Source organism: Electrophorus electricus, unplaced genomic scaffold, assembly GCF_041902795.1.
Source record: "Electrophorus electricus isolate QZ-2024a unplaced genomic scaffold, ASM4190279v1 Scaffold125, whole genome shotgun sequence".
In the NCBI taxonomy this organism is placed as follows: Eukaryota; Metazoa; Chordata; class Actinopteri; order Gymnotiformes; family Gymnotidae; genus Electrophorus; species Electrophorus electricus.
In genome coordinates, this window is record NW_027658407.1 from 49,733 (window position 1) to 64,039 (window position 14,307).

General features: G+C 40.5%; 1 long non-coding RNA gene across 2 annotated transcripts in view; it reads left to right on the forward strand.

The window, feature by feature from the left end:
• LOC145654142 (uncharacterized) overlaps positions 1-3,163 on the forward strand; it is a 44,528-nt gene extending 41,365 nt beyond the window's left edge. Inside the window, exons 1-3 of one of the 2 annotated variants that reach the window (XR_014120378.1) lie at positions 1,327-1,644; positions 1,861-1,993; positions 2,247-3,163. This is a non-coding gene — a long non-coding RNA (uncharacterized LOC145654142). Of the gene's footprint in view, positions 1-1,326; positions 1,645-1,860; positions 1,994-2,246 lie in introns of those variants that run through there. The other variant, XR_014120379.1, reaches the window with a different exon arrangement.
• The last annotated feature ends 11,144 nt before the right edge of the window (positions 3,164-14,307 follow it).

Consider the following 14,307-nt stretch of genomic DNA (forward strand, 5'->3'; position numbering starts at 1 on the left):
GATAGTGCCATTATCACTAGCGCCGTTGGCATTAGCGCTGTTAGCATTGGCGCTGTTAGCACTAGCGCTGTTAGCATTAGCGCTGTTAGCATTTGCGCTGTTAGCACTAGCGCCGTTAGCATTAGCGCTGTTAGCATTGGCGCTGTTAGCACTAGCGCCGTTAGCATTTGTGCTGCTAGCATTAACGCTGCTAGATGTAGCCTCGAAGCGAGCAAAGAATGTATTCAGCTCGTTCGCCAGAGACTCATCCGCACTCATCATTTTTATACACTCCTGCTCTTCCAGGCACTGACACATGAAAACGAGGAAGGAAAACCTCTTGGAACATTTACTTATGACCAAGATGGAGAACCCATCCAGACCTACCAACTTCCTGTAAGAAAGTTGTACAGTAACTCACCAAAATATAGAAAGATGGAAATATTTACACATCACTTTTTATTCCGATAATGTTAGCAGTGTTAATATTATTAATAATGTATTATTGGTGTTAGTGTATTGAATGTATTTATATATACTTTACTTTATATATACACTATAATCTTTTGTACTCAAGTTGATAACATTTATTGACACTTTGGCCCTTTAAAACATCTACAGTAATACATCTCCCTCTGGTGGACAAATTAATGTACCACATCTCAAATGCATCTCTAAAGAAAAAGTTCAACATTGTTTCACTGATCTTAGGCCAGTTTTGCTGTTGCTCCACTTAAGAATAATAAAAAAAAAAAAAAAATATGGGCAAAAATGTGTACAACACTCGAAAAATAGAACATAAATGGTGCCACACTAAGCTTGTAGTCTTCCAGCTTGCATGGAAGGAGAGCCTTCCATAGAATAGCACTTATTAACACTCCAACATCTTATCTCTCAAACCTCATAGAAAATAACTAAAATAATGCTATATTTCTTTTTAGTACAATTGCACATCTACTAAGAAATATTCTGCTCTCACACGTTTCATAAGGAAATCCTACCCGAAGTAACTGAACCTTTACTAAAAATGTAGGCTTTCAGTCAGTGTTTAGGCCTAATCATAGTACAGAGACAGCACAAATTAAAGTAGTTAATAACCTGTTGTTGGCTTCTGACCAGGATTATGTCTCTTTGCTTGTATTACTTGATCTGAGTGCAGCATTTGACAATATAGATCACATCATTTTAGTACATAGACTCAAAAATGTTGGAAATCCTGGCAGTGGATCTAGAACACATACACATACACACACACACACACACACACACACACACACACACCTTTCCGTAACACCCTTCCCCATACACAAACAACAAAACATGCCCAAAACTTCAACATCTGGAAAGAGCATCTGCCACTACATTTTCTGAACCCTTTTTATGTTTGATGTCAATATTAAACACTTGTTTAATCAGAGACCAACGCATTAAGCGTTGATTGGCATTAGCCATATTCTGCAAGAACACGAGCGGATTGTGATCAGTGTATATGGTAATGGGGCCCGGAAGACCACCAAGGTACACCTCAAAATGTTGTAACACTAGGAGGAGCGCAAGGGCCTCCTTCTCAATAGTGCTATAGGCCAGTTCAGAGAGAGAGAACTGGTGTTTGCTGAATCAGAAGAGACCAAGAGTCAGATGTGTAACTTTGTGCTTTAAGTCAAAGTAAATGTAATGTGTGTTGTATTTGTCCAGTAGAAAGAAGAACACAAGTATATGTATGTTGGAGAGGAAGCAGTTGTGAAGAAAGATAACAAACTTACACCCATTTTTACACACACTCAAGATAACTGAAACAGAAATATCACAGAAAAACATCTCTGCATACATTTAAAATTGCATTTATTTAAAGATTTTTTTATTTATTTTTTTCTCTCTCAGGAAGTAATAAGTGTCAGGAATGCTGGATGTCAGACAATCTCAGGTTGGAGAGCAAATGTGCAAACATGGCCCTGAAGGTTTCTGTTGCTTACAAAGGCTGTAAGGCAACTGACTGTGGTCATCTACAGAGCAGGTGAAGTCCATTCATTTCACATGCACAGGTGCAGGTGCTGAGACACAATAGACAAATAAAACAAATCTGACTCAATACTCAATACTCTAGTATTCGATGGTGAAATAAATGTCAAAAGAAGTCTTTTTTTTTAACCCATTGATGCCCCTATGCTCACCTGTCTGTTGTCCCAACTGGTCAAGCCCACAGTTCCTTCTCCCTGTTAACAACAGAGAGAAATAAATCTTCACGACAGCTGTTTCTTTGGCTCCAGGGGAAGTAGAGGCAGCCTGGCCATCCTGGCACTTGTCCTGCCTCTTGTTTTTATCCTCAGTCTTGCATGGCCGGGGCACACGGTTGCGACGTGGCACCAGGGAGGGGGCAGGCGGAGCTGGGCGCGCAGCTCTGCTCTCTACCTTATGTAAGGTCGCCCTCCTGATGAGCAGCGGTTTGTGGCAGCTCAGGTCATACTGGTGCTGGGAAGCTTCGACCTTGGAGGCACACTGACGGGCTGACGTTAGCCTCTCCAGGTCCTGGTAGAGGACCTCACCCACTTCTGGCCTGGTGTAAAATGTGGAGTTCACCTCACTGTGCTTGTCCTGCACCTTTCCTGGGACTTCCCTGACATGTTTGTGGGGGACATGCAGGGTCACAGCAGGCTTTGGGCTTTTTTGTTTGAGAGCAGCCAGCTTTGGGTGGAGGGCGGGTAGCCTTGAGATGGATGGAGCTGGTGGAGTGTGATCAGCCTTCACACTCACAGCACTGCTCTTGGTGTGTGGCTCTACAACCAGAGAAGGGAACCGAGATTTGCTGCATCGCTGACCTTCATCCAGGAGTCTGCCTGTTGACTTTCCACCATTTTTTACATCCGTGGCCTTCAGCAGTGCCGCTAATGTTATGCCCGTGCCAGATTTTCTCAGGTTTTGAGAGACTTGAGGTTTATATTGCTTCCTCTGGGGCACTCCAGAAATTTCTGGGAAATAGATGCTGCTTCCTCCTCTGTGCGAATTAACGAAATGAAAAGGAGAAATTTTTGGGTTGGCCATTGCCTCTGTAGGGCTTTTTTGTGGAGCTGGGATGGTCTTCACATCAGGGAAGAAGTTCTTCTTTGTACTTCCTGTTCCCCTCATGATGATCTCACTGTGGAAAACCAGAAAATATATAAAATCTTTAAATACTTTACAAATAAATATTAAATTATACCTCTATAAACTGTGTGTGTTTCGTTCGATGTCGGTCATCGTACATGTGTACACGTTCATGTTAGTGTTATTGTTCATTGTTTACTGGTTGTACTCGTTATGTGTGTTTCTGCCTGTCCCTATGTTCACGCTGCAATGGTTTGTTACATATGAGTGCAGTTACCGTTGATTACTAATCTTTTGTGTCTAATAAATGTTTTTCTGGGACGAGAGAGGTCTGTGAGTCCTGCTCCTTGCCCTGCAGCACGCGGGCCGTGACTTTTCTTAATCTATTCAATATTCTCTTAAAATGATCAGCACAAAAGTAACTATTTTAATTTGTTCACGGGCATATGCGTAAATTATGATGGGGATGCTACATGTCACTACGGTTGAAAATCAGATTGTAACATTCTTAAATGGCTATTTTTATCCCCAACACTTTTTGAAAGTAAAAATGTTAATGTTTCATCTACAAGCAATCTTTCCTTCATTTATTAATTAATTTAAGTAACACACATGTTTTAGTCATCGTGTTTCTAAGGACAGAATCTGAAAACGTTCATGATTATAATCTGAAAACTCCTAAAATTTCACACAATGTCAAAACGCAGCGCAACTGATATTTCGTGAAACGAAAATTAATTTTAATCAAAATACAAAAGTTGTATTACAAATATATCTTAAACTACATTGCTGATACTTTTCGACGCCGACAAGTATACAAATGCCATAAATGTGGACGTTCTTCCTTTTAGACCAAGCGCTGATTTAAGTGAACGCACGTGCCATCGATGATAAAAGGGATGCGAATTTAAGGGACATCAGAAACGAATCCAAAACCCAGCACTTTTCAAGAGAAATAATACGCTTTGTATATAAACACACGACGTCTCAATCTAAATAACACATGGAAATTATTTCCTTTATGCATTCTTTTCATATAGACGTTTCCCAGTTTGCCTTAAAGAGGATAGTTAGGCCTACCTTTGATATCGGAGAAATCTATAACTGACAATAATCCAATTTATCCACAGGAAAATGTGAAATAACAATTGTTGAATATCCTTGTAGTTCGTAGTTTGGTTTGTCCAGTTTGCACACTTTGTCAAAATGGTAACCATGACGCCAGTTAAGCCTTTTTATATATCTGCTTCTGTGACGTCACAAACAGCAGGTGTGACGACATAAACACGGCTGTCTCGTTTTAGCATTACTAAAATGTACTTCTGGACTGTGTATTACTGGACCTTTTGATTGATAGTTAGTGTAAGTTAAAATATCTTATTTCCTCTCAAGCGCAGACGTTGCTTCGGCAAAAAGCTCCGGTGTTCTGTCCATTAATATATTAGGCCTATCCAGCTATGCAACTGTTCATCTTATTTGTTTTTGATGCATTTTTTCAATGTATAAACCATTCACATATACACGGTAAATGTGTATAAAATTTCTTGTATTTCTAATATTAATTGAATGTTTTGCCCCCTCAGTCCCTTAACAATATCACATCATTCGAGCTCTGTTCACTTTTTTATGTGGCACATTATAAGAACCCACATGTAAATCTCCCCATGCTGACAAACCTGTGAGTAACATATTTTCTTCCTCATCTCCCTGATGCTTTTTGTTTAATCTTGCTAGCTATTATTATTATTATTATTATTATTATTATTATTATTAAAATTTATATAGCACCTTTCTCAGACTCAAGGACACTTTACAAGCAGGTATCAGCTGTTATAGTCTCTCACATGCCAATGATTAGTTAACATGCTACCTTAAACTTCAACCTAGATTTTGGCGTTTTTTCTCCTCCTGTAATGGTACATTGGAAATGATTAGATTTCTTTGGCTAAAGCAATGTCTTCATTAAGGCCGATTTCATGTGAACTTGTTTCTTTCTTTTTTTTAATTAAATCTGGCAGACAACCTTAATAATCATAGCTTTTACACTTTGACCAGGTGGCTAAATTCACTAGGTTAGCTAGCTACCCTGAATCATCAAGAATTGATTCAGCAAACAATCAGGATAGATTTTCATTTCGTTTTTGATTCAAACATGTCAGGACAAAATAGCTAAGTAAAGGAAATAGCTAAGTTAGGTAGTTAACCACTCAAAGTAGCTTACTTTAGGTAGATATTGGTCAAAATGCACTCTTAACTAGTTACACCAGCTAGCAGCTGTGATTATGCTGTGATAAACAAATATTGACAATCATAGATTTTAGATTCCTCAAAACAACTATTCTATATTTTGATGACATCTTTGCATGTTCTGGGTCTTCATTTTTACATATGCAGAGCACTAGAGCAGTGAGGAACAAAGTGCATCAAAAATTCTGGTTGTGCACAAGTAACCTGCTAAGGTTTTAGGATTTGACTTTTAAGACAAACAGAAATTTTGATGCAGACAAGAGAGGCATGTCTTGTTTTTAAGAGGCAAATTCTTGCTCTTTTAGAAAGATTCTTATATATTATTGGTATTACAGCTTTTTTGATGTACAGCAATAAAAAAGACCTATTAATTAATAACCAGCTAGAATTTGCTTTAAAATGTAATTTGCTTTGAATAAGAGCACCTGCCAAATGCTGAAAAGCTTAAGATCTGTTCTTGGAATGTATCCTGGACACTGATGTAAACTATCAAAAAATGTATCGGGATATTCTGCTTTGTTCAGTATTGAAGCGTCTGCAAATTGTTTTTAACTTATTAGTTGCCAAAAAAATAAATGAACAAAAATAAAAAATGGAAAGACACACTGCATCATGTAGGAGCATCTTTAATGGGTATGTTAGTATTTATTCCAGCTCTGAACCCACATATTTAACCAAGCTTGGAAAACTGCATAAAGGAAAGCAAGGCAGAACAGACTGAAAACTGTCAAAATATGCCAACGTTCAGGCAAGCTTTCGGAAGAGAAACTGTCACATAAAGTGATATGGTGAGCCAGTGCATAATGCAAGAAAGAGTGAGGTAACTGGGATTAACAAATGTCTACAAAAATGATTGTAAAACTTCACATTTGAAGCTTTGAAAAGCTAATACGATTAAAGACAGCTCCATATAGTATGATTTTAAGAAAATGAAATATAAAGGATAGAAAAACAACAGGAAAACATTGCAATACATTGTTCTCTGGAATCCCAAATTTACAAATAAAAAAGAAGAAATCTATCAACAATAAAACCATTTGGGAAGCTGTTACATGACGTTATCAGGAGACCTATTCTCTTTTGAATAAATAAGATTAAATTAGATAGAAAAAGGATTCATTGTATACACCAAAGCTTGAATAAGTCTACACTTGTATGCAAAGAGAGAAGAAATTGAAGGTGTCCTAATAAATCCTCACTGGTTACACAGATCAGAATTGTCAGAACTGGGGCAAGAATGTTTTGGGTGCACCCCCCACACCTTTAAGTTTCCATACCACGGTCTGCTCCTTTTGTGAAGTAGAGCCTTGGAATAAGTTCACTGCGTGTGCTCCTGATATCTGCATGCACAACAGCCTCACGTGGTCTGGGCAAGGTGGGTCACACGTATGTAAGTGCGTCATACAAGGATGTCAGGACACAGCTAAGTGTGGATCCAAATGCAAGAGTTTATTTTCAGTACAGGCGGGAAGGAGTTGTGAGGTAAAATAGAAGGGTAGTCATAAACGGGAAGGGAATGGTGAAGAGGAGAGTCAAGGGCACAGTCCAAAGTCCAAACCAGAAGACAGAATCCGAGGTTGTCTAAGGTACTAAGAGTGAGGCATTGTCTAGGGGAAAAGCAACAGAATCAAGAAACGCTTGCTATACATGAAAATACAATACTTTGTGAGGATACTATCGGAAAAGGGAGGTTATAAAAGAAACCGAAATGAGAGACAGGTGTAATTAATCAGTATTCAGGTGAGGGTGATCTACGTCTGAGCGGAGAAAGGCTAGTGGGCAGGACTTACGCCGATACAGATATACAAAAAAATTAGCCCTTGTATGCCTCAGTTGTGGTTCTCTTCAAAATTGTTACTGTACTATTATTGAACCAATTATATCTTATATGACATTTTATAGCATTACTAACTTTGTTGTGAAGTGTCCTGCTGAATTCCTGGCTAAATCAGTGCTTACGCCCTACTCGTGATATGACTGTAATCGACTTTGACCTGATCTCCTTTTTTAATTTAGTGTAGTCCTTATATCTGCTTGCTTTTCCTTATACTAACCCTAAGATTAATCCTAACCCTGATGCTTCTAAGGTCCTAACATCTTAATTCACTTACAAACAAATACAAACAAGGGGTCTTAGAAACAAATCTGACTGGATTGTTTTGATCAACCACCCCTGTAACTTCTATGTTTCATAGACTTACTGTTATTTAAACCGTTGTTTTTAAACAGTTGTGAGAAACGGTAGCTAACCTACTAATAAGAAAGAAATAGGCTAGTATTCATCATGACTAGAGTATGCATATTTAACATTTTTTAATCTACATGTCTATCATGCTACATGTTTAACATGTTGCTTTTACTTTAGAGGCCAACAACTGATGTTAGTTGAAGCGCTGATGATGCATGGGGCTGCGCTAATACCTTTTCTCACACAATGGACACTTATTAAGTTTAATCTGAATTCAGAATGCACTCATCATGTAGGACAACTTGTCAACCACAAGATTTTTTTTTAATCTAGTTGTATTTAGCTTACATTTGTATTTTGAGCTCTAAAGAAATTAGCTGGATCCAGACCTCAGTGACCTGACAGCTGGCTAACGGCATGACTACACAGTCTGGTTTGGGTCATAAATGCCTGAAACATGACAATGTTCTTAATAATGAGCATCTAAATAACCATCTGCTTATTCAGCACTTTTTCCTTTTTTTTTTTTTTGTCTGCATAGCACAAAGTTAGTACTTAAAACCCAAACACAACACAAAAGTTAAAAGAGAACAGTGCAGTTCTATTGTGTACTGTGTGATGATTATTTTTTATGGTGTAACTGAAGTGATTAACAAAAAAACAAAATTTTATTATCTGAGAAAAGGTCAAAGTAAAAGACTTGTGGATTTAATATTGATTTTGGATTTCTATAAATTAATGTGAAAGGACTAAACTAACACGCACATACAAATCAACCATTTAACAACACTAAACATTAAATTTAAAGTAAATAAGTCTGATTGGTGGCGCTCAACATCATGGGAGTCACCTTGCTCCCCTCCACTCTCCTAACTGGATCCAACAGCAAAGATCAGAGCAGATGTCACATATATAAATATACACTGTCATGGCACGGCCCCCTCCTCCTAGGCTCCTCGCTGTTTGTTTGACGTCACGTGTGTGTGTCTTCATTGCCACACCCCACCCATGTGTCACACCTGTCTCTGGTTATCTCCGTTGTTAATGTGTATATTTAAGGTCCTGGTTAGTTGTTGGTCTTTGTCGGTGTTTGACCCTATATGCACCGTGTCAATGTGCACAAACTGCTTATTGCTTGTTGTGTTTTTTGTCTCATCACTGAGTAGTACTTTGTGCTTTGGTTTCATTTTTGTCATGTTCATTAAACATCTGTGTTTATACAATGACTCGCCTTTGCATCCTGCCTCTGGAAAAAAAAGGTAAGGAAGTGACGTAACCGTCCCAATCCAACCCATGTGAAGGAATTCTTCATAGTAGTGGGCACGCTCCATGCCAGTGCAGAGGGTGAAAGCTCCACTGAGATATTTAGAGAGGGCCTGGAGATCCACGGTCAGACACTGTGGAATCCTGCCTGCCCTTCCTGGCAGTCAGAATGGTGAATCTGGAGTGTTTTACGTAACCGGAATATCGGGACAGTTATGAGGATTATGGCATGGATGAGGACTATGACAACAGTAGTCTCTGGTCAAACGTGGATTCTGACCGCTTTATGTACCCTTCAATGAAGGTGAAGGAGTCCCTCCACGAGGATCCCACTTTTGGGGTTGGAAATGGAATCAGGAAACTCCAATGACGATGAGCCCCTGGAGTCTAAGCCTTCACCCAGAGCACTCTCATCAGCAGTCTCATTCAGAAATACCTCACATTATTTTTAGACGTTTCCACTCGTACGACTGTCCTTCAGCATGACATTGATGTTGATTCTCATTCACCCATTAGACAACACCCATATCACACCAATCCCCAGAAATGTACATTGCTAAATCAAGAAACCAAGTATTTGTTAGAAAATCATCTTGCTATCCCTAGTGTTAGTCCCTGATGTTCCCCATGGTTTCTGGTGCTAAAACCAGATGGCACATACCGCTTCTACACTGACTACAGAAAAATAAATGCAGTTACTGTTTCTGATTCCTTCCCAATGCCTAGAATGGAGGATTGTGTGGATAAGATGGGGTTCAGCTAGATTTGTAAGTAAGCTTGATTTACTTTAGGGATATTAGCAAGCTCCATTAACCTCTCATGCATCTGACATTTTGGCATTTGCTACCCCTGACTGTTTTCTACAATATACGGTAATGCCTTTCGGTCTTAAAATGCTCTTCTACCTTTCAGTGTTTGATGACTATGATTTTAGGTGAGGTGCCTAACTGTGAAGTCTATTTGGATGATGTGGTTGTGTATACTAACACTTGGGAACAACATGTACAGTTGCTTGATCTTGTTTTTAAGAAGCTATTGGATGCCTCCCTTGTGCTTAATCTTGAAAAATGTGATTATGGTAAGAGTGAGGTTGCCTACTTGGGGAAACTGGTGGGTTGTGGTAGTGTGCGTCCTCTTGATGCCAAAGTACAAGCAATCAAGTCTTTTCCTGCCCCAGAGACCAAAAGACAACTCCGACGCTTTTTGGGCATGGCAGGTTTTTATCGTTGCTTTTGTAGGAACTTCTCTGATGTTGTTTTACCCCTCACAAATTTGCTTTGTGACACCACCCCTTTTGAATGTTCACAACCCTGTCAAGATGCATTTGACTCAGTGAAAGCTGATTCAGCACTCCTGTTCTAGCAACCCCTGATTTTACTCGTCCTTTTACACTTGAGGTAGATGCCAGTGGTAGTGGAGCCGATGCTGTCCTCCTGCAAGAGGACTCACAAGGTCTAGATCACCCTATTTGTTATTTTTCTAGAAAGTTTGTGAAACATCAGCTGGCCTATAGCACTATTGAGAAGGAGGCCCTTGCGCTCCTCCTAGTGTTACAACATTTTGAGGTGTACCTTCGTGGTCATCCGTACCCCATCACCATATACACTGATGACAATCCGCTCGTGTTCTTGCAGAATATGGCTAATGCCAATCTACGCTTAATGCGTTGGTCTCTGATCATCCAAGTGTTTAATATTGACATCAAACATAAAAAGGGTTCAGAAAATGTAGCGGCAGATGCTCTTTCCAGATGTTGTCGGTTTGGGCATGTTTTGTTGTTTGTGTGCTGGAACATCCTCTGGAAGTCCACGCTTATGGGGAGGGGTGTTACGGAGAGATGTGTGTGTGTGTGTGTGTGTGTGTGTGTGTGTGTGTGTGTGTGTGTGTGTGTGTGTGTGTGTTTTTGTATGTGTATGTGTTCTAGATCCACTGCCAGGATTTCCAACCTGATTGAGACTCCGCCCCTTTCCTTAGCGGGTTTCTCAGCTAACTGTGTCGACCATTTAAAGTCCACTCCCAGGAGACAGGGAGTGACTGCCAATTTTGTTGGGTGTGCATTTTGTCTATGTTTTTATGTTAGGTAGGTTTCTTGTGTTGCTAGGATTAGTTAGTGTGTATTTTTATTTAATTAGTGTGGGTTTGGTTTGTTAATTTGGCTTGGGTCACTCCTGAAGACATTTGCACCAGCATGATTGATTGTTGGTTTGTTTGTTTGTTTGTTTATGAAGCATAACCTTTGTAAAATACACTGAACAACACCCTCCATTTGTGCTTCTGTTTGTTTTGTTGCTGCTCACTTTGTCACAACTTCCATTATATTAGCCATTTGTATTTCTTTTTCCTTGTTATGGCCTCACAGCCTAGACAGGGTCGTAACAGCTCCAAGATCTTTAACAATTAGAGAAGATGTGATTTGCAGACCATTGATGTTCACTGAGTAGTTAGAGAGTAAGGACCTAGCTGTCTCTGGGCCTAATAAATGCACCTCTGTTTTGTCAGGATTAAGTAAGAGAAAGTACCTCAACATCCAATGTCTGATGTCCTTTATGCATTTGTCAATAATACTAAGCTGATATAGGTCCCGTAGTTTGGCTAAGAAATATAGCTAAGTATCATCTGCATAGCAATGAAAACTAGAACAGTGTTTATGTATAATGTCACCTAGAGGTAGCATATATATAAAGAAAAAAGCAAAGGCCCTAGATCATTGTGGGACACCATAACTAACATTGTTATATGCTGAGAAGTCTCCATTTATGTTAACAAACTGGTAGCGACCAGCTAGATAAGATTTAAATAAGGAAAGGGCTATTCCCCTAATCCCAACAACATTTTTGAGTCTATGTAGTAAAATGATGTGATCTATAGTGTCAAATGCTGCACTCAGATCAAGTAATACAAGCAAAGAGACATAATCCTGGTCAGAAGCCAACAACAGGTTATTAACTACTTTAATTAGTGCTGTCTCTGTACTATGATTAGGCCTAAACCCTGACTGAAAGCCTACATTTTTCTGATTCTGATTCAGATATGACCTTAGCTGCTGAGCTACAGCTTTTTTCTAGGATCTTGGAAGTAAATGAAAGATTTGAGATTGGCCTGTAGTTTGACAGCTCACATGGGTCAAGGTTAGATTTTTGGATAAGTGGTCTAATTACTGCTAATTTGAATGGTTTAGGAACATAGCCAATGTTCAAGGAGGAGGTTCTTAAATTTAGTAAATGTTCAGTTACTTCGGATAGGATTTCCTTAAGAAACGTGTGAGGGCAGAGTTTTTCTAAGTAGATGTGCAATTGTACTAAAAAGGAATACAGTATTATTTTGGTTATTTTCTATGAGGTTTGAGAGATAGGATGTTGGAGTGTTAATAAGTGCTTTTCTATGGAAGGCTCTCCTTCCATGCAAGCTGGAAGACTACAAGCTTAGTGTGGCACCATTTATGGGCTATTTCTCAAGTGTTGTTCAAATTTTTGCCCCTAATTTTTTTTTATTCTTAAGTGGAGCAGCAGCAAAACTGGCCTAAGATCAGAGAAACAATGTTGAACTTTTTCTTTGGAGATGCATTTGGGATGTGGTACATTAATTTGTCCACCAGAGGGAGCTGTATTACTGTAGATGTTTTAAAGGGCCAAAGTGTCAATAAATGTTATCAACTTGAGTACAAAAGATTATAGTGTATATATAAAGTAAAGTATATATAAATACATGAAATACACTAACACCAATAATACATTATTAATAATATTAACACTGCTAACATTATTGGAATAAAAAGTGATGTGTAAATATTTCCATCTTTCTATATTTTGGTGAGTTACTGTACAACTTTCTTACAGGAAGTTGCTAGGTCTGGATGGGTTCTCCATCTTGGTCATAAGTAAATGTTCCAAGAGGTTTTCCTTCCTCGTTTTCATGCGTCAGTGCCTGGAAGAGCAGGAGTGTATAAAAATGATGAGTGCGGATGACTGATGAGTGCGGATGAGTCTCTGGCGAACGAGCTGAATACATTCTTTGCTCGCTTCGAGGCTACATCTAGCAGCGCTAATGCTAGCAGCACAAATGCTAACGGCGCTAGTGCTAACAGCGCCAATGCTAACAGCGCTAATGCTAACAGCGCTAATGCTAACGGCGCTAGTGCTAACAGCGCCAATGCTAACAGCGCTAATGCTAACGGCGCTAGTGCTAATGGCACTATCGGCGCAGCCAATGGCACATGCGCGGGGCCCACCATAGAACAGCGCCCTCTCATCATCACGGAGAGTGACGTGAGGAGAGTGTTTAAAAGGGTGAATACCAGGAAGGCGATGGGACCAGACGGTATCTGCGGGAGGGTCCTCAAAGCCTGCGCAGATCAGCTAGCCCCGATTTACCGACATCTTCAATCTCTCCCTGACGCTCGGTATTGTCCGTCCAGCTTCAAGCGGTCCACCATCGTCCCCGTCCCGAAGAAACCTCGACCCTCCTCCGACCTCAATGACTACCGCCCTGTCGCCCTCACATCAGTCGTGATGAAGTGCTTTGAAAAGCTAGTCAGAGACTTCATCACATCTTCATTGCCAGCCTCCATGGACCCACTGCAGTTTGCATATCGCCACAACCGCTCCACTGACGATGCGATTGCACATCTGCTCCACACTACACTGACTCACCTGGACGAAGGGAGGGGAAATTATGTTAAAATGCTATTTGTCGACTACAGTTCAGCATTCAACACTATCATCCCCTCCCTACTCCCTACTAAGTTGGGAGATCTAGGACTGCATACATCCCTGTGCGACTGGATCTCCAACTTCCTAACAGACAGACCACAATCAGTACGGGTGGGCAACTGCTCCTCAACCACCCTCACCCTCAGCACTGGAGCTCCTCAGGGTTGTGTCCTAAGCCCCCTGCTCTACTCACTGTACACCTACGACTGCACAGCCACTTCCAGCTCTAACATCATTGTCAAGTTTGCTGACGACACCGTTGTCGTGGGTCTGATCTCGGACAACGACGAGAGGGCCTACCTGGAGGAGATTAAACACCTGGAAAACTGGTGCCAGGAAAAGAATCTCCTCCTAAACGTCAGTAAGACAAAGGAGCTGATCGTGGATTGCAGCAAGAAGCAGGAGCGGCACTACCAACCTGTGAGGATCAGTGGGACCACGGTGGAGAGAGTAGATAGTTTCAGGTACCTTGGTGTTCACATCTCGCAGGACCTGTCCTGGTCCCGCCATACCAGCTCCCTGGCAAAGAAGGCTCGTCAGCGTCTTTACCACCTCAGACGCCTAAGGGACTTCAGATTGCCCTCCAAGGTACTGCGGAACTTCTACACCTGCACTATCGAGAGCATCCTCACGGGGAACATCACAGTCTGGTTTGGGAATAGCACCAAGCAGGACAGACAAGCACTCCAAAGGGTAGTGCGTTCAGCAGAGCGCATCACTCACTCGGAACTTCCTGACCTGCAGACCATCTACTACAAGCGGTGCCAGACCAAGGCCAGGAAAATTGTGAAGGACCCCACCCATCCCAACAATACACTCTTCTCTCTGTCGAGGTCAGGG